Source organism: Megalopta genalis, chromosome 4, assembly GCF_051020955.1.
Source record: "Megalopta genalis isolate 19385.01 chromosome 4, iyMegGena1_principal, whole genome shotgun sequence".
NCBI classification, from domain to species: Eukaryota; Metazoa; Arthropoda; class Insecta; order Hymenoptera; family Halictidae; genus Megalopta; species Megalopta genalis.
The window spans coordinates 18,663,592-18,691,075 of record NC_135016.1 but is presented as its reverse complement, the minus strand read 5'-3'; the positions used below and the strand labels follow the sequence as shown (position 1 = coordinate 18,691,075).

Here is a 27,484-nt window from a genome sequence, read left to right as displayed (position 1 = left end):
CGGAGACGGAAAGAGAACTTGTTGCGCCGGCACGTCTTTTTTATTTGGATATCGGTAAGTAGATTACACCTGCTATTGACAGGATAAAATTGACTCGGAATCAAATCAGGGATCCTTCTTCCTTTATTAACACACCGGTGCACAATTATTTTCAATTGTGCGAGGTTATTCCCCTCCTTCGAATCAATTCTTTAAAGCCGACTCCTTAAAACCGCTGGATAAAGCAAGCCGTTACATTCACCAATTTCATAAATGTTACTAGGTGTTCTGGTTGTAACGTTGTTGCAAAAATAAAATATAAAAAAAATGTATAAAACAATGAATGATGCACGTTCAAAATTCCGCGATAATTTTCTGACTCTCTCTCTCTCTCTCTCTCTCTCTCTCTCTCTCCCTCTCTCTTGAACCGCTTGAAGGTTAAATAATAATAATTCTTTTACAAGTAAAATTGAGGAAGCTAATGCACAAGTTAAATAAATAAAACATGATAGCTTATATAGAGGGTATCCCAAAATTATGGCACTTCCAGGAAATAGGGAGTTCCCGAGATCATTTGAAGTAACTTTTTCCTTAGCGGAAATGCAATTCGCGGCTTCGTTTACAAGTTATTAACGAAAAACACTGACCAATGAGAGATCGCGTATGACCGACGCCCCGCTCTCGCGGGCACTATCGCTGCGTCAGACGGCCGGCGCGTCGCGATATTTGCCGCAAGGGCGGAGCGCCGGCCGCACTCGGTCTCCGATTGGTCAGTGTTTTTCGTTAATAACTCGTAAACGAAGCCGCGGATCGCATTTTCGCTGAGGAAAAAGTTACTTGAAATCACCTCAGCAATCCCTCGTTTGCCGGAAATACCATAATTTTGGGACACTCTCTATATAATAGTATATAATAATATATAATAATATATGATAGTATCTAATAATATATAATAATATATGATAGTATCTAATAATATATAATAATATATGATAGTATATAATAATATATAATAGTATATAATAATATATAATAATATATGATAGTATATAATAATATATAATAATATATGATGGTATATAATAATATATAATAATATATAATAACATATAATAAAATATAATAACATACAATCTTAACAAAAACTTAAATGAAAAACAGATTCGCCCGTAAGAAGTGTCCGCAATAACCGACTGGCGAACGCAGATTTCCCGGGGAAAAGGTCACGGAATGGACGAAATCGAGCGTGTGCACGAGGCGGACCGTGGCGAAAGTTAACGAGACGGTGTTAATTAAACGGGACACGCGGAATCGAGGCCGCCGGTGAAAATTTGACAATGGCGACGCTCGGCAGGCCTCGACGAACGTAGAGACGGCAGAGGCACTGGCGGCCGTGGTCTATAGAGAGGCGCGTTTACAAGAGCGCCAGCAGGAGGACGTGGAGGAGATCGGTGGACGCGCGGGGGCGTCGCTCGGTCGGGCCTCGATGAATCGATGACCGCTTTTAGTAATGATGTGTACATGGCAGGCCCGTCCTCTCTGCCGCTGGAACGTCGGGGGTCACCGTCAGAACGAGCGAGCCTCGAACGCGGCCACGAACGTGTACGCGCGTTTCCCCTGTCCCTGTAGTGGTAGCCAGAGTTTGCCAAGGGGGACTTATTACATCCCTGGAATTACCATATAAATTATCGCGTGATGAACCCGCCGGAGTGCGAAACGGTGCACGCTCCGGCCTTTGTCGAGGTTTCGGTTATGGTTAATCGGCCACGCCGTTTAATTGACATTCTGCGCCGCAAAATACCGCCCGCGCCCCGGCCGCGCGTGTCCCGGCCCCGCAATTTTCTTCGTCTCCTGCTTGCGTCCTGTCGATCGCCCGCCCGACCGCCCGCCCGTCCGCTTTCCAATCGCGGCGCCGAACGCGGCAGAGGACTGCGGGGCGACAGGCACGAGCTACTATGCAAATTCCGAGGAGAATATAAATACGATTTTCGGTTTGCTCGAGTGACGCGGACAAAGATTACACTCGAGCGGTACGCGTCAAAGTGGTTTTTGGTGGCAACTTCGGCCCCTCCGCGCTTTGATTAACCTTCGCCCGGTGTTCACGGTGATTCTGCTGTCAGCGGATGCCCGTGTCGGCGTTTCGGTGTTGTTCGATCTTTAACAGGTTCCGTGACAAGCCGTGTTTTTGCTCGATTTGTCCTTCCGGCAATTTGATGCTTCGACCGAGGATCGATGTATCGTCGATGTATCGTTCGACGAGTATACTCGCCACGGAAAAGTGACGAATTCATATAAAACAGCTGTTTCTCGTGCCCCGTAAATCCAGCGTTAATGACACCGTAACTAGAACGTGATGATTTACCGTAGGAAATATCATTGGTTCGGCTGTTTTATATTCTAAAAATCCTAGTAACGTTCGATTCGTTCAATTTACAATGTTGCAATAAAAATGAATTTCAAACACGTAGTTAAAAATTATTGTCGCCCATGCGTGATTGTTGTCACGCGGTACTGATCGTATTAACCCTTTGCACTCGAGTGACAACTCCAACAATTGTTGCGTCGCGTTTAAAGATAATTTTATTAATCGAATTTGTTTATATTTGAAGGACTGTTAAAAGTGTAACTGTTGCGTGAGTCGCAGGACTCAATTTCATACGCATAAAATGCACTTTGTCTTATAAAATGGAAATATTGTAAGACAGAAAAATTCTTTTAGATTTACAGTTAAAACAGCTTCGAGTGCAAAGGGTTAAAGTGACTTCATTACTGAGAAAGTAACGCATAAAAGTACAAGCGACGATGAATTCATCCTTTTACAGTATAATGCTCGAAAAGGTCGTACAAAGTTAAGAACGAGAGAAACATTTCGAATATTAAACGATTAAACAGCAATAAATATTTCTCTTGACTTTAACCTCGCATGCCCTTGATAATCATTATATCGCGCGAGTATAAACGGTCCTCGTGCACTCTTCAAGCAAAGTAGAAACATCGGCCGTTCCGTTAAAAAAATATAAGAACACCCATCATGTACTAATTACTTAATTTAGATCGCTACGGTAAACACAGTTTGCACGTAGTCGGTATATTCCTCTAGCATTTCCAGCGGTAAATAATAGTCGAGAGAACGCAGTGAAAAAGCATGCTTCAGAAAAATTGTCGAACATCCGTGGGACGGGCGCGTCTCTCTCTCTCTGCGGCACGAACATTTTTTATCAATTTAATTGCAGCCACTGGCTCACGGGGAGACGAGAGATTGCAAGAGCGAACGCGCTCGCTAGCGCAAACTGCGTTAAACGTATTCGAAAAGTGACTGCATACGAGGGTACTGTTGATTCGCGCGGATGAGAGAGAGAGGATATTAAAAGCGACGATAATCGATGAGGATGGATGAGGTTATAACGTTACGATGAAACGATTCGGTCATAAATTTTGTTTGCCCCGCTGGAATCGAATAACCGGCCGCGCATAGGCGAACGCGATACTTACAACCATTTTCAAATAAATCCTGTAGAAATTGAAAATTTATTTCGAGTGCGTCTCTCCGCCGTACAGGAGAGCAGAAATTCGTTTGCTGGAAATATTAGCCTGCTGGGAAATACACGTAGACGGTTCGAAGGTGATCGACCTTGCTTCGTCGATATCATCGTCGGAGTACTTTGATGACGTCGACGCGACATGTAATTGGTGAAAGTAGCGATTCGGGCAATTTTCGAAAGCTGTGATAACAAACGTTCTAATAGACGCTATTTCTTAGCAATATTTAGCTCGCAACCATTTAGCTTCCTCAATTTCAAAAAATTGTGTTTATCAAATTACGACAACAATGCTTTATCATATCGACTTTTCGTACATCTTAATGCCAACAGCGATAAAAATAATTTATAAAAAGAGCTGTGATAAAACAGTGAAATCAGTTATTTTAGAATAACCAATTACCATGCCTTTGCTTTCTTTTCAGACATAACGAACCTTGCATTTATCGAATAAGACAATCATTTCATTGAAAAGAATAAAGAGAATGAAGGGGTAGCAAAATTGAATACGGCTTATCCACTTAGCTTCCACAATTTCAAAAAATTCTGTTAACTAAATTATGATAACAATGCTTTATCGTATCGACTTTTCGTACACCTTAATGCCAACAGCGATGAAAATAATTTATAAAAAAGCTGTGATAAAACAGTGGAACCAGTTATTTTAGAATAACCAATTACCGTGTCTTTCGTTTCTTTTCGTACATAACGAACCTTGCATTCATCGAATAAGACAATCTTGTCATTGAAAAGAATAAAGAGAATGCGAAAGAATAGCAACATCGAATACGGCTGAATCGATAAGTATAAAGTTAATTATGCCCGAAAACAAACCAAGGATAGAGCAATCGACCGCAGTGACCAGCACGGCTATCCTAATTGTTGCAATTACACTCTCGGCAGCGCGTCCGTCGCTCGCGACTGATGAGGAATTTCCGTTTCGCACAAAGACGCACAGTCCAGTAATCGCAGTCGCATCTCAATGGAATCGGGTCTCGTCATCGGGAATAAATAGAAGCGCGTAGAACCGGTGCGACGAAACGTAAAACGCGGTTCATCGGTCGGCAACGGGAATTGCACCAATTAAACAGTGCCAATGGACGATGAAAGACACTTAAAGCTGCTCGCAACCCGAATGTCGGACGAGAGACGATCGAAAGAGCGAGCGGAACGCTGAGAGGGAGGGAGGGGGGTTCGTCACAGAGGAAAGGCACGGTGGAAATTACCGTTTAATTGATTACAAAGAAGAATTTCCACATTCGCCCGTCTCTGCGCCGAGGTCAAAGCGCCGGTCGATTGAAGGCAAACCGGGGACCATCGCTAAACCTTTCAGAAGCGACTCGTTTGTGATCAGAAGAGCGAGGCCGCGGCGGTACCGGGTGCAGTGATTGCGAGGTCGATTGTCAGCGTCTCTTCCCGGTCCTGTGGGCGCCGGTCCTCTGGCTCTGGCCTTGCCACCGTGAGATTTGTAATTGCTCCTGGAGATGATTTAGTCGATTCTGCGCGACTGTCGTCGGACCTCGATTCGTTACGGGCAACGTTTGTCAGTCACGTCGACGCTTTTAGATATTTTCGCCCGGCGAAATCCGTGTTTCTTTGACGACGGCGCGCTCGTCGTCGGAAAAAGATTGCTCGAATTTCACGTGCCGCGCGCAATCCTCTGTCAAATATACCGCGTTCAGATGCAATGTTTTAAAAATTGGCGTTTCTGGTTATTTGGCTTTTGGAATATTAGCGACTCAGAGAGGCTACCATCTTCGCGACGTCTCGCGTCTATAGTAAATTCTCCCCAATTTTCCTTCAGTTTGTAAACGAAAATGGACAATTTGGGAAGAGGAGATTGTCAACGATTATATAAATGAGGTGCAAGCGGTCCTTTTTATCTGAGGCAATCATGCTCCTCTTCGGCAATTAGACTACTTTACGTGTCACAAGGATCGTCTCAAAAATAGGTATTAGGAACAGTTATTCAAAATTGTGTTTCCTCATTGATTTATCGAGGATTCTACATCAGTTTTATCACTCGGTAACTTGAAGAATTCCACGGAATGAAAGCAAACATCGTGATACTCTTCGGCTTCCACGCATTTTCTAAGTCTTAAACGAATTTTCTACACCGAATACAGCAATTTCTCCCTAATTCGCGCTCAAATTGCGCACCAAAATGTACAATTTGGGAAGAGGAGATACGATTACTCGAATCTCGCCGCTCATTTCTACAGTTGCCGATTGCCAACAATTACAAAAACGAGGCGCAAGGCTCGACTAATCGTAACTCCTTTTCCCAAATTGTCCATTTTTGTTTACAAGTTGAAAATTAGAGAGAATTAACTGCATTGCTAGAATCGAGATTATACAATTGAAACACTTTTTCTATTCCATTTAAACTAGTTCTCGACTCGCAAAACTGCAGCTTCAAAGATCACCGTTTCACAATGGAACATCCTGCATCCATTGTCGAAGCAAAGATATTACACATTTAAAATATATCTTATATTTTATTACTAACTCGGCGACCACTGTTCTGCTTGTCAAAGCAAACATTACCCATTTAAAACATATTTTATATTCCATTACTAATTCGGCGACCACTATTTTGCTTGTCAAAGCAAAGATTACACATTCAAAACATATTCTATATTTGATTACTAACTCGGCGACCACTGTTCTGCTTGTCGAAGCAAAGATTACACATTCAAAACATATTTTATATTTCATTACTAACTCGGCGATCACTGTTTCCGCAAAATCCTGCACCCGTTGAACAACGTTTTCCACGGCTCTGCCTAAGTGCCGAGCAAGTCTTCGGCTACATTAAGGAGTGACAGGGACGCGACCGCGATCGACGGTGCAGAATCTAGTGGGCGGTTAGACAAACCATATTGCTTAAAAGTGGCCAACTAGCGGGAGACGGATCCTCGCATAAATCTCGGTCGAACTCTGACTTCATCCCCTCGGCGGTGGCGAACAAAGCGTCGGCGGCGGCGGCGGGTAGCAAAGTTAACTGACAGACGACCGCTTCGATTGGCTGGAAGGGAGCCGGCGGACGCGTTAGGGGGTTCGAGTTGTCGTTGGTGAATCGCGACCGCGGTAATCTACGAGGCAGTTTCGTCTTCATTTGCCAAATGGTCGGTAAATCCGCGCGCGGTGTATCGTCGTCACGCCGGCCCAGGGCCATGGAAGTCGGTTTAGTGTCGCAGCCCTCCACCCTACGGCCCACGGACGTTACTGCGAAACTTAACTGCGATGTAAACCCACCCCTTTCTAACCAACACCGAACCGACCCGGCCATTCAACGATTCTCCTATCGGGATTACTTCTGCCGGCACTGATCTGTTCCCTAGGATTCCGGCTCTTTCGCTTCCTCTCTCTCTCTCTCTCTCTCTCTCTCTCTCTCACTCTTCTATGGAGTAAGACGGATTTGTTTTACGCCACTGGCGAACCGAGCCCCGGAGTGTCCTTTCTGGGCTTAGGCTGTTGCCCGACTTCGGGGCCAGATCATTTCTCAGACGTCCATTCTCCTTCGAAAGCGTTTTCATCATGATTCACTGTTCGAAGAAATTGCGTTCCCGCGGACCGACGGGCTGGGAGCATTTATAGTTGAGATTGAGGGACCCCAGTGTACTTGGCCTTGAGACTGCCAGCAGTTTTTAGCTTGTTGCGGGAGTCTCGATTCTTATAGACCAGGAAAAGAGAAACTGAATTTTCTGTAATACGTTGGCTGTCTCACGCTGGAGTCTGTAAATGTTAAAATCGAAACAACTTGTTTCATAATACAGGGTGAGGGAACCAAGTGTCCTAGCATTACCCTAAAAGGTTCCTAGTCTAGTGGACAATTTGTTGTCCTTCTAGAATATACCTTAACATTACCTGAAAAATTCCAAAGGACTGTTTACTGATCCAGTAGATAATTTTCTTTTTCTTCCAGAAGTCAATCTTACAATATACCCTAACATTACCCTAAAAGGTTCCAAAGGATTGTTCACTAGTCTAGTTGACAATTTCCTTCTCGCTCTGCAGGGTGAGGCACGCGAACCAAGTGGTTTTGGAATAATTATAAAATTCTTAGATTTTGTAGAAGAAATTTGTTGCTGAAAAAGTCTTTGCAAGTGCACAGCATTTCATTATTATTCGCGTTCGGAAGATCAAATCTGGCACGCGATGACCATCTCCGTCGACGCGTTGCCGAAGGCGTCGAAGAAAATTGGTCTCCGCTCTTTCCGGCTGCTGACGGATCGCCTCTTTCGAGTCGATCGATGCACGGGGCTCGTTCTTGCGAACACGTTCTTTCGGGTATCCCCATAGAAAAAAGTCACATGCGGGCAAGTCAGGGCTTCGAGGGCGCCATAACACGTCACCGAATCTCGAAATGAGACGATTAGGAAACAGGGGTCGACGGAACGCGCGTTGAACCGCGGTCACCGACTCGTTGTTTTTAACAAAACAATCGTACGCGAACGTCCGATGTTCCAGCGTCCACGGCTCCACGATGGTAACCGACAGTGAAATGCCATGAGCCAAGGAATGCGACAGCACCTAGCGCGCGTCCCTCTTTTCTATAACGAGAGAGTAATACCCCTTTCGAAACCACTTGGTTCCCGTGCCTCGCCCTGTACAAGAACGGCGAAGACAAGGTTTATTACGGTAACTGTCTTCGCATCCTTCTTGTATTCCACAGATTCTACCAAAGCTTGCCTCACCCGAGCTAAAGCAAACCTAGACTGTAATCAAAAGCGAGCGTCAAATTGAACAACAGAATCGTATCAACCACGCATGACTTGCGCGGTAGTCGAAGCGTTAAGGAATGGTTTCGCTCGCTGAAACCGATGAATCGCGTAAAATGAATAGATGTCGCATAATGTATTAATCTATGCGTCTGTTCATAATCAATTAAAAGTCTCTCTCTCTCTCTCTCTCCTCAATACATTTACCATTCTCTCCTAAACGAGGAGCTAGACCATGAAGGAGACAATTATCCGATAATCAGTGTCCCTAAATGATTCAATCGATTTCAAATTACGCATCGATCACTTCATCTATATTTGACTGCTGACCGTCTACTGCTATTCTCGCTCCTCTCTGCGAGCGTTCCGAACACTGCGAACGATTATTTTCGTGTCGTTTAATCCTTCGATGGGGCACAGACTGTCCCAAGAACCGTGGCTCAGGATTACAGGTAATTAGAATATACGCTGCAACAGGAAACTTGACCATGGCAACGAGCAGTGTTTCATTATTAAGAGGAGGATGAATTCCAGAACCGGAATAAAGTATTCAGTTTTCAGCGTTCAAGAGAGAGAGAGAGAGAGGGGGAGGACGGGCAGCCAGTAGCCGAGGGGCACAAAGAAATTCCAGGAGCGTCCCTTCCAAGATTTACATAATGAAAAATCTTTTCTTCATTTACGGAGAGGGAGGAGGATGTTTAATTAAAAGGTTTTATACCGCGACCTGAAAATATTTCTTTTACGTTTGTTGACACTCGACCGCTGCTGTCTCGAGTTCCCATCGGATAGAGGAACGACCGGCGAGGAACGGTGAAGAAATATTTTTCGAGGCCGATTGGGTAAGGTTGAACGTAGTCATTTTATAATTTTATCCATTTCTAAATGCTCGCCGCTCTGCCAAAATTCATGATACTGCGGGCACCAACTAGAAAGATTATAATATAATAATTATATATATCATAATCATTAAAATATTATAATATAATATAATATAGTATTACATTATATTAGTCACTAATATAATATAGATGTATATGATTAATATAATATAATACTATATTATATATATACTATATAATATAATAATATTAATGATTAATATAATATAGTATTACATTATATTATATTATAGTATTATATTATATTAATGACTACTATATTATCAATTATAATATAATACATAAGATGATAAAGCAAAAATTTACCAAAAATATTTTCGATGCGAGAAATGCTTGAAAACGGAACGCTCGCATTAAAATCTCCGCATTTTCGACGAATCATATAGTTCCACGAGTGCCCAAATTTCGTTTCTCCATTCTTTCATGAAACAAAAATGTTGCCGCATTGTTCTTCCCGCCGCTCCCGACAACATCGGCACGAATTTTCGCGTATAAAAAACCGGGGGAACGGGTTACGCAACGTGCTCGAACGTTATTTCGCGGGGGCGGATAATTTGCCGCGCGCAGATTCGAAATCACAACGGAACAAAATATTTAATTAAATCGGCACGCGAACGTCGCGGAGGCCGGAATAAACGTTCAATTAGCGCGGCACACGGCTCGCCGTGCCAGATAATTCTAGTAACGCGATTAATTTTTGTAATAACGTCGAATATGCGATAACGCGGGCGCATTTAATTACGCCGACCGGAGCGGTCCGTTCCGAAATTTTCTCGCGGCGGGTGCGCGGCGTTCCCGAACGAACGGACGAACTTTGTCGAATATACCGGTCGCTTGCGTTCGGATGCAATGTTTTAAGAATTGGCGTTTCGGGTTATTTGGCTTTTGGAATATCAGAGAATCAAAGAGGCTACCATCTTCGCGACGTCTTGCGTCTATAGTAAATTCTCCCCAATTTTCCTTCAGTTTGTAAACGAAAATGGACAATTTGAGAAGAGGAGATTGTCAACGATTATATAAATGGGATGCAAGGGGGCAGTGTTCTTTTTATCTGTCGCAAAAATAGTTATTAGGAACAGTTATTCAAAATTGAGTTTCCTCATTGTTTTATTGAGGATTCTGCATCAGTTTTATCACTTAGTAACTTGAAGAATTCCACGGAATGAAAGCAAACATCGTGATACTCTTCGGCTTCCACGCATTTTCTAGGTCTTAAACAAATTTGCTGCACCGCATACAGCAATTTCTCCCGAATTCGCGCTCAAATTGCGCACAAAAATGGACAGTTTTGGAAGAGGAGGTTGTCAACAATTATATAAATGAGGTGCAAGGGGGCAGTATCCTTTTTATCTGAGGCAATCATGCTCCTCTTCGGCGATTAGATCATTTTACGTGTCAGAAGGATCGTCGCAAAAATAGTTACTAGGAACAGCTATTCAAAATTGAGGTTCCTCATTTATTTATTGAGGATTCTGCATCAGTATTACCATTCGGTAACTTGAAGAATTCCGCGGAATGAAAGCAAACATCTTGATGCTCTTCGGCTTCCACGCATTTCCTAGGACTTAAACAAATTTGCTGCACTGCATACAGCAATTTCTCCCTAATTCGCGCTCAAAGTGCGCACAAAAATGGACGATTTGGGAAGAGGAGATTGTCAACAATTATATAAACGAGATGCAAGAGGGCAGCGTTCTCTTTATCTGAGGCAATCACGCTCCTCTTCGGCAATTAGACCACTTTACGTGTCAGAAGAATCGTCTCAAAAATAGTTATTAGGAACAATTATTCAAAATTAAGTCTCCTCATTGTTTTATTGAGAACTCTACATCAGTTTTATCACTTAGTAACTTGAAGAATTCCGCGGAATGGAAGCGAACATCTTGATGCTCTCCGGCTTCCACGCATTTTCTAGCTCTTAAACGAATTTTCTGCACCGAATACAGCAATTTCTCTCTAATTCTCCCTAATTCGTGCGCGGCGTTGCCGAACGAACGGACGAACTTTGCGGATTGTTTATAAAGCGAGATCGCGGGAACACAAGCGGCCCGGAAATCGAGACTTTCCGATACAGCCGCGTCCGAGGAATCCCCTTGAAAACAATATCGCCGGGCCGCGAAGCCGGTCTTGGAAAATTGGATTGTCCTTCAGATGTCCCGGGAGTGTTCTAAGCAAGTGCGCGCGATGATTCACTCGATGAGACGTCCGTAAAATGCGCTTCATTTTACGAGAGGACGGAGGAGGGACTCGGGACGCCGGCCGAGATGAAATTTCGAGAACGGTATTCTAATTGCAGAATTTCGTGCGAAGATTTTCTCTGTCGAAGAAAGAAAAGAAAGAGAAGAAAGGAAGAAATGAAATGAAATGTGAAAAGAAAAACAGAACTGAAATGAACGTGCGAAGAATTTGTACCGGAGAATCGGTAATAAAGGACAGCGATATTAGCTGTCGCGAGGCGGACTTTGTTCCAGCGAGACAAGGGGAATGGACTGACAGTGATAACATTGCTGAGGGTCCTTTTATGATGTCCAAGGGAGAAGGGAAATTTTCGCAAGTCCTGGAGGAAGGATATTGCGTTGTCAGTCGTCAGACGTTTGTATTCCGAGGTGTCACAACCCTTGCAGCGATGGAAATGGAAAGCATTTGTCACGAACGAGTCGGGAAAGAATTGGAGTTCGACGCGGGAAGTGGCAATGGTCGGCCACTGGTCAGACTTTGAAAACATTAGCGAGACTCGTTAACAATATTTGGAATCGACGTTATTTGTTTTATCGATGCTTCGTCTTTTTTTTCTTCGATTAATATCTTCTTCGATGATTTTTCTTTAAACAATCTGCTCTTTCTTTCTATTTTATCTTATCTTATCGGTCTTCATCTTTTATTGTTAATGTTTATGTTCTCGGTTATATTAATTCTTTGAGGCACAGGATTTCAGAGAATAAAATGAACCAGAAAGTTGCACAGAACATTGCGATTTAAATTGAACGAAGTTGGTATATTTTTGTTGACGCTAGATTTATGGAACCCGTCAAAATGGCGGGTCATTAATTTTTTAATTTACGATCATTCATATCGTAAAGATATATTTATGAGTTATTTATACAATTTACATGTTACTCGCTGCAAATATTACAATAGCACTTGTTAAAAATCAGAATAAGTGTCTTATTGTTGCTTTTATAAACTAATATAAAACAGCTGATTTTTATGCTCCGTAAATCTTTAACAGCGTTAACAAAGGAATCGAATAATATAAAGACAGAAAAAAATAACAATAATTCAATTCAATTCAATTTAATTTGTTATTATATAGGGTGCGACTCGAACAATCCCACCGTGCCATATGGTTTCACGAACGCGCATGCAGCTACTGCATTATTTCGAGGTCCCAGCATGCATTACGGTGCATCAAAAAGATGGGACATTTTTAATCCCACTATGCCTCAAAGCGTTAAGTTGCAGCAGCCATTCCACCAAATCTAAAATCTCGAAACCAGTGCTTCCCTCCCGCTGATCTCTCAAGCTCACCCATGCTTTGTTTTCCTTTCTTATCTAAGAAGCTTTCCCTGCTGCCAAGTGTCACTGATAACCACGAGCCTCCTCTCCCTACCTTGTTTCTTTCCAAATGCCGCTTCTTAGGTCCGCTTCCTGAACCTTATTACTTCCTTATCTCCTTCTCTCCCTGTTATTACTATCATTTGTTCTAGTGCACGAAATTGCACGATCATGTCAGGCTCGCATGAGCTCGCTGCTCATCGTAGCGAATCAGTTTTCGAGACTGTGGCGGCTACCTCCAAACCTGCCAACAGATGGCTGCTCTTCCCGCAAGTAACCGATAGTACCATCGGGCAGGGGGTGATTCTACGTGCGAAAATAAGTCGAAAGAAAGGAATAACATTTTTCTGTTCCAAGCTTCGTTTACGCGAACACCGGGCACCGCGACTCGCCGATATTCTTTCAGATCGACGAGTTCGAAGCGGACTCCGCTGTCGCGCCGGTAACATTTCAGCATCGCCTCGATGGTCATCATCGCCTCGAAGTTCAGCATCGCCTGGATGTTCAGCATCCATCGCCTGGATGTTCAGCATCCATCGCCTCGATGTTCAGTATCACCTCGATGTTTAACATCTCCTCGAAGTTCAGCATCGCCTCGAAGTTCAGCATTGCCTCGATGATCAGCATCGCCACGAAGTTCAGCATCGCCTCGATGTTCAGCATCGCCTCGATATTCAGCATCGCCTCGATATTCAGCATCCATCGCCTCGAAGTTCAGCATCGCCTCGAAGTTCAGCATCCATCGCCTCGAAGTTCAGAATCGCCTCGAAGTCCAGAATCGCCTCGAAGTTCAGCATCGCCTCGAAGCCTAGGACTCGCGCCGGTAAATTCAGCATCGCCTCGAAGCCCAGGACTCGCAAGAACGCGAGTCCTAGGCTCGACATAACCTTGACATGACGCGAGTCCTAGGCTCGACATCCTAGACAAGAACGCGAGTTCTCCCTAGTCCTAGGCCCATCCGTCAATCTATTTCCAAAAGGGATTCCGAGCATCAACTCCGTCGCGGCGCACGGCCGTAATAAAATCAACATCGCTTACAGTGACAATAATAACTCGCCCCGTCTCCTTAAGTACCATCCCCCGGCAGCCGCGCTTCGTTTCAGCCCCATCCGTGGAACGAGGGAACGAGACAACGGGGCTTAACAATCGTTCCAGCCACTTATCTCTCGCCGGTAGCGCGGTTCTCGCGGCAACTCAATGTCGGTTTCTGGCCGTTATACAAGGTGTACTTTAATACGTCGTCGTCGTCGTCGGCCGGCGATTCTTTTGTAGCCGGCTTTCTGTCACTTTAACGGTCACAACTCGGGGAAGGGCGGGGAGGAGACCAAGGAGAGAAAGAGGGCGGGAGGGCGAGGAGGACGGAGGCCAGAGGAGTCGCGACTTTCGCGTGGAACTTCCACTTTTGTGTTCCCCCGTCCACGCAATAACGACTCTAATCTCCTTACGTCCCAAGCTGTTTTTGCGGACCGAACGGGAGCGCTTACGGCGTTGACCAGTCGGCTATAAGGGACTTACAATTTACTTCCGCGTAAGAGGCTTTATGCGGCGCACTGCGCGTAAAACGTTGCGCTACCGCGGGACTTTACTTAACGTTCATTCCGCTTTACATTCGTTGAAAAGGGGGCTGGGGGGAGGGGTAGAGCGAGGCGGGCCGCGGCGCGGCCGGGAAAGTAGCTGCGGCTTTATTGCAGACAACACCTACTTTACACGGCGGCCGGCGCTCCCACGGTCCGCGAGGGCCGTCCTAATGGAAAGGAAACGGACCCAACAGACGTTTCCGGCGGCACGCGCGATGAAATTATCGCGATCGCGAGCCTCCGTCGCGGCGGCGACGGTGCCGCTCTCTTCCATTGCGCGGGAACGAGCATCGCAAGCTCGACTGCCACTGGGAGAAGTGTTGGTATTACTGCGGTTTCTCGACGAACGGGGACTTTGACGGAGAAAATGAAACATTTCGCGCCGATAAATTGACGGCACGAGAGATACATGTTATTCTTTAGGTTGTATATGGAAATATAGGTGATACAGATATATTAATCAATAATGATTGTATTTATTAATGATTATTCTTATTATATTAATTATAAATATAGATATATTATTATAGAAATATAAATGCTCATTTCTGATAAATTGACAGCTCGAGAGATAGCTATTATTCTTTAACTTGTATATGGAAATATAGATGATATAGATATATTAATCAATAATAATTATATTAATTAATAAATATTTAATTTTTATAGTAATTATTAATTATAATAATATAAAATTATTATTATAATAATTATATAATAATTATTTTATTATTAGTTATTTTATCATTTATAAATATAAATATATTATTATAGAAATATAAATGTTAATTTTTGATAAATTGACAACTCGAGCTATACTTATTATTCTTTAACTTGTATATAGAAATATAGATGATATAGATACATTAATCAATAACAATTATATTACTTAATAATTATTATCATTATATTCAGAGTAGAAATATAGATATATTATTATAGAAATATAAATGTTCATTTCTGAAAATATTGCGTCTCTGAAAGCACGGATCTCATTAAAACGCGTAATGTAAAGAAAGCATACGTGTGCAGATATTACCGCGGTATGGCAATTAGAAGATTTCTAACTAGCTGACTGTACATAATATAACCTTGAATACCATCGTGTATAACAATGATTTAAAAAAACTTTTCAGCAAGAATCAATCTGAGAAAGTTTATCTATCCCATTCGATATCATAACTGTCTAAATGATAAGTAGACTGCGGATCTTTGTGCAAATTAAGAATTGCCTGCATCAATTGCGAGGCATAAGAGTCAAGTGCAACAGTTTTTCTTCTTGAAATAATTTTAATAACTCCGAATTGTTAGATCAAGATCCTTAGCTGCTTTCAATCTTTTTACTATCCCATGATTTACCTATTCAATGTTTGCCATAAACGCATAAAATCCGCGGTCTAATCATAAGATATTACAGCTCGAATAAAAGATACTTACAGTGACGCGTCAGACTGGTGGTCAGAATCTGCTTGCTAGTGTCCGCGTGCTCGCAAGAGCTGAAAGAAAAGAAAAATCACGATTAATCGCAATCCTCCGGCAAACTATGTATAAGCGCGCCGCAACAGTAGCAGCAGCGTGAACTGAAAACATTTTAATATCAACGCGTTCCGATCCGCTCAAGCAGCACCGTTTAGAAGAAACTCGAATAATATATATATATATCACGGCGTATGAAGGAGCTATGCGTGCTTCGCGAAGAATCCTGAAAGGTCGGAAGCTTGTTCGCACGCATCGCGTTCCGCCAGAAGATTCCGTCTTCGGGATCAGTCGAGCGGAAGCATCAGGCATTCTTCGAACGCCGTCGGAATCAATCGGCGAAAAATAAAGTCAGCCCTCGTTCGATCCGGCATTGTGCGTTGCTGAAATAGCGACTGAATCGGTGGGCCGGGGGAGGGGGAAGAAGCTGACGAATGCAACGATGGAGATTGAGAAAGAGAGAGAAAGAGAGAGTGAGAGAGAAAGGGGGAGAGAGAGTTGTAGAAGGAGAGAGACAGAGAGTGAGAGAAGGAGAGAGCGACAGAGGGAGAGAGAGAGAGAGAGACAGAGAGAGAGAGAGAGTAAGAGAGAGACAGAGAGTGACAGAGAGTGAGAGAAAGGGAGAGAGGGGTAAAGAGAGAGAAGGAGAGAGCGACAAGGAGTGAGAGAAGGAGAGAGCGACAGAGAGAGAGAGAGAGAGAGTGAGAGACAGAGAGAGAGAGAGAGAGAGAGAGTAAGAGAGAGACAGAGAGTGACAGAGAGTGAGAGAAAGAGTGAGAGGGGTAAAGAGAGAGTAGGAGAGAGATACAAGGAGTGAGAGAAGGAGAGAGCGACAGAGAGAGAGACAGAGAGTGACAGAGAGAGAGTGAGAGAGACAGAGAGTGACAGAGAGAGAAAGAGAGAGAATGAGAGAGAGAGAGTTGCAGAAGGAGAGAGAGGGGAGCAAAGAAAGAGAGAGAAAGAGTGAGAGAGAAGAAGCGAGAGAGAGAAGCAGAGAGCGAGAGACAGAGCGTGAGAGAAGGAAAGAGAAAGATGGAGAGAGTGGGGCAAAGAGAGTGAGAGAGAGAGAGACAGAGAGAATGAGAGAGAAAGTGAGAGAAGGAGAGATAGAGAAAGACAGAGCATGAGAGAATGAAAGAGAGAGAGACAGAGCGAGTGGAGCAAAGAGAGAGAGGGGGGGGAGGGGCAACACTTCCGGGACGCAATATCATTCGGAACGAGGCAGACCGTATTCCCACTTGCTTGGTCTTCGGAGGCGAGGTAGCAGAAGCTGCGTTTGTTGATTATCCGAGCGGTAAACACGGCGCATTGTTATCGATTGGGCCAACAATCTGCCGCCCCCATATTGACGCAATACTGCCTCGCACTTGCATAATGAATGGTTGGCTAATGACCCTACGGAGGTTGCGGTAACCGCAGCTAGAGGATGGTAGGCCCGGGCCTCGAAGCACTTCCGGCATCAAACATGCACCGCTCGCGGATCCTCGGAATCCACGAGTCTAGCCACTCGTCCGTGTATCGTAGCTGCTCGTAATAGGAGAACGCGGGGGCCGACTTTAATTCTTCATTAACCGTGGCTCGTGAGCGGCAAGGCTTAGGCCGTAACGGGGGCCAGATATACCCGGGCGCTCGGTGTATCCGGACCGCGTGATACCATCCACCATCAATTTATCATACTGCGGCAGGATACAGCTGATTACTTTCTGACCGACGTAAATCTGAACCTCTTGACTCTGACATGACACCGGGACCAGATTTAGCGGAGGCTTCCCGGCCAACGAGAGATCACCGGCGAATCCTGGAACTGTTTCGTCGGGTCGAGGCTGTTTCTCACAGTCGCTGGAGACTCGCGCTAGTTTAACGGTATATATTTTATTCACTCGTTTGTCGCGTCTAACTGTAACTGTCGCGTTGCAGCGAAACGCTAATTGGTGGCCTAATATCGCCGGGTTAATTGGGATGGGTTCACGTACGTTCGACGCCTGCTCTTTCAGAGGGAGTCCCCTCTCTCTCTCTCTCTCTCTCTATATATATATATATATATATATATATATATATATATATATATATATATATATATGAGTTTACAAAATGGTTCTGGAATAGCCACTGATAGGTTTAACAAAGGACAGTAAATTCTCCCTAATTTTCGCTCAGATTGTGCAGAAGAATGAACAATTTGGGAAGAGAAGATACGATTAGTCGAGCCTTCCGGGCAATTGGTAACCATAAAAACGAGGTGCAAGGCTCCTCTTTCCAAATTGTGCAACGTGGACTGTTCGTGAACACAAACTAAAGGATTATCCAAATCGAGTACGACTGAACGCAGTAAGAAATTAGGTCCAGCAAACTCTCTCCAATTTTACTTCAACTTGTAAACAAAAATCTGCATTCCGAGAAGAGGATTATTCGAGCCTCTCGACTCATATTTATAGTTCCCGATTGTCAGCAATTATAAAACCTAGGTGCAAGTGTCAAATACTGCAATGTCTCTCTAATCAACGCTCAGATTGTGCACAAGAATGGACCATTTGGAAAGAGGAGGTACGAGCCTTGTAGCTCGTTTTTATAGTTGACAATTCGTAACCATAAAAAACGAGTCACAAAGCTCGAACAATCGTATCTCCTCTTCCTAAATTGTCCATTTCTGTGGACAATTCACGTGTCAATTAGAGAGACGTTACCGTAATCGCACCTCCACTTGCCGAATTGTCAATTCTCGTTTCCATGCTGAGCGTCAATTTAAGAATTGACTCGAAATCGGTTGCTTCCTCCGAAACGCACCGATCGCGAATATAACAGAACGGCGAAACAAATAAAAGGTGCGAACAAAGGCGACCCAGGGCCCGTCCCACGGACCAGCGACGACGTTTCCGCGCCCGGGGCGATCGTCGACAACGAAGTAACAGCTAACCTGTTACACGTAGCCGAAGGAGCGTCGCGGAAGCGTTCGACGAGTGTCGGTATCGAGCGACGACGGGACCGAGATCCGGTGACCACCGGTCAAGGAGCCAGAATTCGATATTCGTCGAGCGGTCTGGTCGTCTGGACAGAGAGACCCCGGAAGTATGAAACGTGGAGAGATGAAAGGAGAAAGAGAGAGAGAGAGAGAGGGAGGGAGAGAGAGTGACAGAGTGAGAGAGACAGAGAGTGACAGAAAGAGAGTGAGAGAGAGACAGAGAGTGACAGAGAGAGAGAGAGAGTGAGAGGGAGAGAGAGAGTGAGAGAGTGAGAGAGTGGGAGGGAGAGAGAGACAGAGAGAAAGAGTGAGAGGGAGAGAGAGGGAGAGAGAGTGAGAGAGTGAAAGATAGACAGAGAGAGAGAGAGTGAGAGAGAGACAGAGAGTGACAGAGAGAGTGAGAGAGAGACAGAGAGTGACAGAGAGAGAGTGGAAGGGAGAGAGAGAGAGAGTGAGAGGGTGGGAGAGAGAGAGGGGTGCCCCTGCGCGATCTACCGAGACAGGAGAGAGGAAGCTGGTCGGCGGATAGGGGGTGGCAGTCGAGTCTCCGGGTGGATCCGTCGGCCCCTTTGATCTAAGTTTCTGGGAATGCAGGCCGCAGGGACAGGACAGCGTGCGTAGCTACCGCCCAGGAAGTTGCCAGTAATTTGCTTAGTTGAATTAGATTGTGAATTTTGCGGCGCGGTGTTCGAGCCATCGTTCGCCTGCGACTTTGCCGGTCCAGGCTTCGACCAGCCTTGCCCACCTCTCGCCGTCGAGCCCCTCTCCCCGAGGCCGCCGCCGCCGCCTCGTCGTCGACCTTATAATTACTGTTCCATCTTCAGAGAGAGAGAAGTTTGCCAATTCGTTGCCTCGGCAGAAATCCGCGCTTTGATCCGGCAAGAAGCGGGCTCAAGGAGACTGGGGCGAGGATGCTAGGAGAGGCGTTCCGCGGAGAGGCGTGGAGCGGAATCGCGCGCGCGATAATGCCGCCTCCGCCGTCGCCGACGTCGCCTCCGTCGTCGTCGTCGTCGTCGTCGTCGTCGTCGTCACCGGCAGCGCAGCGCGGCGTGATTTCCGTCGCTTTGATCTGGCTGCCTCCTAAACGGAAAAGATGATCCCGAGCAGAGAGACGCCGAGCAGCCGCGAATAAAATTAATCTAACATCAATGGGACGCACGCACGGGGCGACGCTGCCGGCAGGGCCGCGGAAGGGCTCAGACAGTTCGTGTTCGGATTATTTCACGGTTGATAGCTGGAAATCTGCGGAGACCCTGGGGGCCTTCGCCAGCGCCCGGCGAAGCTGCTTTCCACCGAGCACCATCGGTCTCTGCTCCGACAATTTCGCGGAGAGGACGGTCGATGATTCGTGACCGGCTGCCTCCAAGTCTCTGCTCGCGATTCTAATATTCGGGACCGTGCTCGGTTCCCATGGTGGTCCTCGAACGAGGACGATCGATCGATTGGTCGTTCGTGGTCGTTGCTCGAGAGCCGGTCAGCTTCTCGATCCAATATGCGGCGCCTTTCAACTTTCACGCGTTTTAACTCTTTCCACTCGGTTTCAGTGGTTTATACGGATTCACACACGGGTTAATTAATGCTGTTATTTTTGTGGGTCGCGGAAGACCCCGTTACAATACAGCGAGTGATCTCAGAGGGTGAAAACCAACAATGATCTTATAACTTCTGAGAAACGTTTCACAATAGGTACAGCAATTTCTCCATAATTTTCGCTCAGATTTGACTCAGTCATTGTGCGCAAAATGGACAATCCGAAAGAAACGACTATACTTTCAGTATAGCAATCAATAATCGATCGAACGTCCCGACCAAAATTACCCGGGATATTTGGCTAAGGAATAAATTCCGGAAAGAGAGAAAAAGGAACCGAGAGATGGGAGGGCGAGGGGAGAAACGAGAAAGAGAAAGAGTCGAGCCGTCGACCCAAATTCCATCATCGTCGAATTCCTGGAGGGGGTGGAGACGGGGCAAGAGGGCCGGGGGTTTCGTGATTCGCGTGCGGATCGCGATACGGGCAGACGCGTACCTGTACGTACATAGACGAGTAAATATGTATAGGCCTCGGTATCGTGCAGGAGGTGCACGCACGACAGCCGAATATAATCCGGTCGAAACGGTGTTCCGTATGCACGAACAGCCGGTCTGTACGCGTGTGCGGGGCACACACGCGGCGTCGCCGGCATTGGCGTCGGCAACGGCGTCGCCGGCGTTGGCTTCGGCGTCGGCGTCGGTGGCCTGCCTACCGGCACACGCTGCGAATCCTATACGGCGGGCTCCGGGCACGAATAGGGGATCAATGTTTTATCGATATTGCAGCAGACGCAGCACTGATACGTCTCGAGTCGGCCGCGCATATATAGCGCGTGCTTTCTGCCGTTTGCAAGAGGATTTATGGATTAGCGTTTGTTTATCGTCGCCCTTGCCTCGCATTTTCTCCACCAGCGCGAGCCACGGTTTTTCTACGCGGACAATTCGCCTTTCCCCTGCCTAGCAGCGGCAGCGGCATTAAAATCGACGATCAGCAAAAAGAAAACAGGGACGAGCGGAACCCCGCCGCTTCGACTCGAAGCTCGCCGCTGTCTTCCTTCTGGATAGCTGGCTCTCCCGTTTCTAACGCTGCGACCCTGGCGCTTCTTTCTTTCTTCCGCGGCTCCAATCTCCGCGGATCTTTGCTCTCGCCGGGGAGTGCACTCTTCCCTCCCCGCTGAAATAATCCCCGGTATTGCGCCTTCAGGGACGGTTGCGCTTTAACTCCGTGCTCCGGCGAAACCGTGTGGACAGTTGTTGTTTGTCGATCGTAGGATCCCGGACGGAGTTTCTGATGATTCATTTAAGTTCACCGTCGAGCGATATCGCTACTGTAGGCTCATCGATGTCTTTGTCACGCGGAGTTCTTGTTGCTGGGGACCAGATTTTAGTACCGCGGAGGTTTCTCATTAGCCGGTGGAATTGACGTCCACGCGATTGTTTTTAATATCCGTGCGAAATATATTTTAACACTAAACCTACCGCGGTCAAAGTGACCGCTTTCTTATTTTGCAATTCTGCAAAGTTCCGAGACTCTTTCGTGGAAAACGCTTGAATAAGTTTATATTATTAACTTGTTGTTATAATATATATTCATAATTTAGTTATATTCATAAAACTTGTTGTTATAATATTATTATATAATATTATATTATTATAACTTTACGAATTCTAAATAAACTCGGTCTTCTCGCTTTCATGAAGCAGGACATGCCAGTTAGTATTACTGCTTGGTAGGTTTAGTGTTAACCCTTTGCACTCGAGTGGGTTAGTGTTAACCCTTTGCACTGAGACACCACTAACATTGCTATATCACGTTCTAAGATCATTTTTATGTTATCAAAGTTTAGATTATAAATATTACTGTATGTGTAACCGTTGTATGAATCTCGAGACTCAATTTCGTACGCGTAAAATGCACTTTGTCTTGTGAAATGAAAGTACTATAAATCAGAAAAATGATTTTAGATTTACAGTTCAATTGGCTTCGAGTGCAAAGAGTTAAGGTTCTGGATAGGCTGCGGATTTTTAGAGGATATTTATCGGTATTTTATGGTGGATGGGAGGTTTATGATAACGACGGTAATTAATCCGCCGCTGGGACATTTCCAATGCGAGACGCGTGCAGTCGTATTGGGTCACCCAGTTCCGGTTCAGTTTTCGAACGAGTGTCATCGAGAACTATCGAGATCCGAAAAATTGAGAATGTAATTTGGATATTTTAGAACAGGGGAGGCCAAACTTTTGATCACTACGGACGACCTGTTCTTTTTTTTTAATTATAAGCGGCGGTATGCTAATATTATATGTGTTAAGTGGTCGTAAGAGATAATTGATAATTTAAAGCGAAGAACAAGTTGAAATTTAAAATAAACATAGATAATATCAAACAGACGGGCGACTAGGAATAATTATGCGGTCGACTAGAATATCGTTTCCCTTATCAGCACTCGATTTAATCCATTACTTCCGATTTAATTAATTGTCAATTTCAAAAGAGGATTAACATAAGTATTTTAGGCTCGTGGCTTTATTAACCTGCGACTTCGACAGAACTGAACGCAACTTAGGAACGATACTAACAATAATAATCGTCGCAACGTGACGATCCGCAGTATCAATTTTTCACAGACGGATGCTAAATCCTTTCGATACGCGCGACTTTCGCTTCAAACGTAAAAACAATCTTACCAAAGCAGTGTTAAAACTCCAGCTACAAAACACCTATAAGCAGTCGCGTTGAACCAGTTAGTTTAATCCGCAGTCTATAAATTGCCATTATTTAGAAGATACGAAAACAATGTTTATACAAAAAGTGTTCGGTATAAACAGACGTTTTAGGTAGTATCAATCATTTTTTTATTGACATAATGGTGAATGATATTTCGAGGTCAAGTTGACTTTTTTTAAACAGGACCATATATTTTTTTAGTCACATTACGATAGCTGGTTTCAATACGAATACAATGTTGTATTATTTCTTTCGGATAATCGTAAATTAGAAGCAATTAAATTAGCAACAGCGTCCATTGTAGAAAAATGGACAATTTGTCCAGAGGAGACACGATTATTCGAGTCTTGCGTCTCGTTTTTATAATTGTCTAGAATCGGTAATTATAAAAACGAGGCGCAAGACTCAAATTAATCTTCTCTTCCCAAATTCTCCATTTCTGTGCTCAATCTGAGCGTCAATTAGAGAGACATTGCCGTAGATCTCGAAGCGAAGTGGTCGAAGTGGTCGCAATCGGTACAGATTCGGAGACACACGAAATTGTCTTCGCCGAATTCTTCGAATTGTCTCGCCGCGACAACAAAAATAATCGCGCGCCCCTCTCCGCACGAATAAAAAAAAGAAACATTTCACCTCTCAGCGATTAAGGCGGAGATATAAGCAGAATAAGAGAGCGGGGTGCCGGGCGTGTGCATGAACGCGTCGCTAGAATCCGCGAGACGTCGACGTCGGGGTGCTCGACTGTTGCGAGCGGAAAAGAGGAGGAGACAGCCGGGGGGGCCGGGTGGGCGACGCTTCGCGGAGCAGAGCGGATCGGAGCGGAGCGAAGCTGAGCAGAGCGGAGCAGAGCAGAGCGGAGCGGAACACGAGAGGGGAGCCGAGAGGGAAAGAAAGCAGAGAGGTTGCCGCCGTCAGGAAACTTTTGTTTAAAATTGGAATTCCTTTGCGGCTCGTTGGGACTAGGAATGCAGATAGGGCGGAGGCGACGAAAACCGTGAGAGTGGATGAGACAGGAGGAATGGAGAGGAGGAACGGAGAGCAGAGCCAGGCCGGCCTGAGAAAGGCGACGCACGATATTGTTTCATCATAAAGGGAAGCTTCTTTCCCGCGAGCGAATACTTTTTGAGAAAACTCCCGGCCCGAAATTCGAACGGCGCGTCGACGACGTCGCGACAGACGCCCGCTGCTATACTGCCGCGTGATCATCGGTATAGTTGCTCTTCGTCGCCCAGTGGCCAAATCCGGGCTCTTCGAGCCGTTTCCGCATCTGCCAACGATCCTCGTTGCGCGATCACGAATTTTTCTCTTCGGATTTTTCGGAATGAGTGATTGGTCGCGATTGATTGTTGTATTTATTATTATACATTATTGTATATTATTATCTTTATTATTGTATATTATTGTATTTATTATTATTTAACCTTGATTTTTAAGGTTTTTCGTTCCAGTTCGAGTATGCCAGCGAGTATTTATCGAGCGCTATGGTTACCGTGGGCTGACCAATTTTCTGTGTTATTTTGTTTGTTTGTTTTCCGGCATAATTGACTTTACATTCCTGGAATGAAACGTATTACATTTTTTTAGTCGAAGGTAAAAACAAAATAAAAGAATAACAATTATTTAAGTAAATAACTGACTTCGCTACCCTATGGACGTTCAATATTGCTGCTTATTTTAGACACTTACGCTATAATGTAGTGTAAGTAGTATAACTAAGAGGAATGCTCTCAGTTCGAATTTAATGTTTACACGTTAATCACCGAAGTGTTGGAGAAATATCTTAACCCTTCGCCCTCGAGTGGCGACTCCGAGGCTTTATTAAAAATTGTTGTCACGTCTCAAAATAATTTTATCAATAAAATTCGTTTGTATTTGAAGAGCTGTTGAAAGCCTAACTGTTGCATGGGTCACAATATTCGATTGCATATGCATAAAATGCATTAGGTCATATAAAATGGAAAAACCGTGGGTCGGGAAAAGCTATTTTAAATCTTGCGTTGATTCGGCTTCGAGTGCAAAAAGTTAAACGTGTTTCTTTAATGAACTGAAATAATTTTCGTCTGACAGATTTAGAAACGAAGAATTAATTTTTACCACAGGTATCGATCGCAATAAGTTTGTTTCATTGTTATATGAATATACGAAAATTAATATAATTGCATATAAGTGCGAAGAGTCGAGTAAAAACAACTGGAACTTTTCGTTGCAATTTAACCGTGGACAACTTCGTCGGACCGTCCCGACGCAAGGCATCGTATTTAAATGACATCGCTTCGTCAGATCGCGAAAAGAGAAAACATATCGTTCTACTTAAAACAGATACTCTCGACCTTGAAGTCCTCGCAAAATATTATCACAGAAAACAAAAGAAACTCCTTCGGTCCACGCAGCGCTTTCTTGAGGATGTTTTCCATGAAAATACAAATAACGAAGACCTTTAGCTATTTCCATTTAAATGGTCCATCCTGTACGATATCCTAAGGAATCCAAAAATGTATGAGAAGAAGAGAACGACTGGAAGAGCCGGTGCTTCGCAGAGCGGACACGTTGCTTATTATTTCCCGTACGAAAGGAAACTTACTATACGAGGAAACTCTCTCTCTCTCTCTCTCTCTCTCTTGCTCTCTCGCTCTCTCCCAAACGTGCTCTCTCGTTCTTTTCCGCTCTCTCACTCGCTTTCTCTCGCTCTCTTTCCCGCTCGCTCTCTCTCGCTCTCTCATGCTCTCTTTCTCTCTTGCTCTCTCGTTCTCTCTTGCTCTTTTGCTCTCTCCCGCTCTCTCTCTCTCTTACTCTCTCGCTTTCTCTCTCTCTCTCTTGCTCTCTCGCTCTCTCCCGCTCTCTCTCGCTTTCTCTCTCTCTCTTGCTCTCCCGCTCTCTCCCGCTCTCTCTCGCTTTCTCTCGCTCTCTCCCGCTCTCTCTCGCTCTCTCTTGCTCTCCCGCTCTCTCTCGCTCTCTCTCGCTCTCTCCCGCTCTCTCTCTTTCTCTTTCCGATGGCAGAAACAAAGATCCGCGAAGATACTAACCAGGATAGAAAGAATGAAATGCTAGACAGCTAGAGACGCGAGCCGGCGGAAGAATACCTCGCTATTTTGCTTATATCCCCGCCTTAATCGCTGAAAGGTGAAATGTTTTTCCTCGCCGGCACGGAGCAGAGAGGAGGCGCGAGCCGATAAAATTGCGCTCGCCTTTTAACTTTCCTCCGGGAAGATACGTTCGCCAAAGGAGGACGTCCGCGTGACAGCCCGACTCGCGACGTCTAACGTAAAAAGCAAAGCAAAGCCGGTATCAGACTCTCGAGCATTGATCGATACGTTCGCGCCGGCAGTCAACCATTCTCCGCGAGTTCGACTGCGCGAGATCGAGACTACCGAACAACTACGACTACGACGACGACGACGAGGACGACGATGTTTACGGATTTCCGCGTCGCCGAGATTTTTGTTGACGTTGCGTTCGCCAAGAGCGGAGACACTGCGCGAACACCGGTGCCTCCTACGGTGTCTTCGGAAGAGAGTCTTTATGATTGAAGAGAAGATTGAGTTGGCGTTCGCTGCTACGTCGGCTTGAATATTGTTTCTCGAGGAATTTAAGGGCGTCATCGACGGGTTCGACTTACTACAGTTTCCCCGCGATAGCGTTCGTACGCCTTTTTGAAACGCAATAACTTTCTTTTTTTTAATTGGGTTGAGTGACTTGAACATCTTTTTAGATGATTGAGGGACTAGTATACTGGACGATGATATATTAATATATATTATTATATTATTATTATTATATATAAATATATTATTATATATAATATTATTATATTATTATTATTATTATTATTATTATATATAATATATAATTATTATATATAAATAATAGCAAAATTTAAAAAGGGCATTTTAGTCATCGTCTACTAGACGAGCCCCTCTATCATCTAAAAAGAAAAATTCTAGTCACTTAGGTCAGCTTTAAAAAAGTTATTACGTTTCAGAAGGTGAACGAACACTTTTGTGGGCCACTGTACTTTATTCTTTTTATATATTATCGTCCGATTTTGATGATCCCGACAGTCCGCGTTCGCTTAAAAAAAAATTCGGTAAATCTGAGATCGGCGATGAATCAAATTGCATCCGCGAAGAAACGTTCTCCGAGAAATGGATCGAGCAATGTTTGCAAATCGTCAGTTTCCGAAGGGTTCGCTGTCTCTCCTTTCGAGCGCCGGGAATCTGGTCACAGCTGGTCACAGAAACTTACGCCGCCTTTTTCCGACGAGTTCCGAACAGCCGAACTTCCAGCGTTACTTCGCTAATAAGGATGTCTTGCTTGCTTACGGCAAGAAGAATGCGATCATCAAGAATTTTGATTGGAGAAGTTGAATGTTTGCGCAAGACAGGAAACTTATCTTGTTAACGATACGGAGCACGAGTGGCTGAACTCCAAGTATTTAGAATAGCGACGGAACAGCGCGAACGCTTATTCGGAGGATTCAAAACTGTTCCGACTGGATCTCGAAGAACTATCATCGCTGCG

The 27,484-nt window shown here is 44.7% G+C and overlaps 1 protein-coding gene across 6 annotated transcripts in view; it reads right to left on the bottom strand.

The window, feature by feature from the left end:
* The window catches only part of Ten-a (Teneurin-a transmembrane protein), a 1,349,343-nt gene that overhangs the window by 848,373 nt on the left and 473,486 nt on the right, over positions 1 to 27,484 (bottom strand). For all 6 annotated transcript variants that reach the window (XM_033473288.2, XM_033473287.2, XM_033473289.2 and 3 more), the window contains exon 3: positions 15,711 to 15,769. The gene's annotated coding sequence lies outside the window, so the exon portion shown is untranslated. The remainder of the gene's footprint in view (positions 1 to 15,710; positions 15,770 to 27,484) is intronic.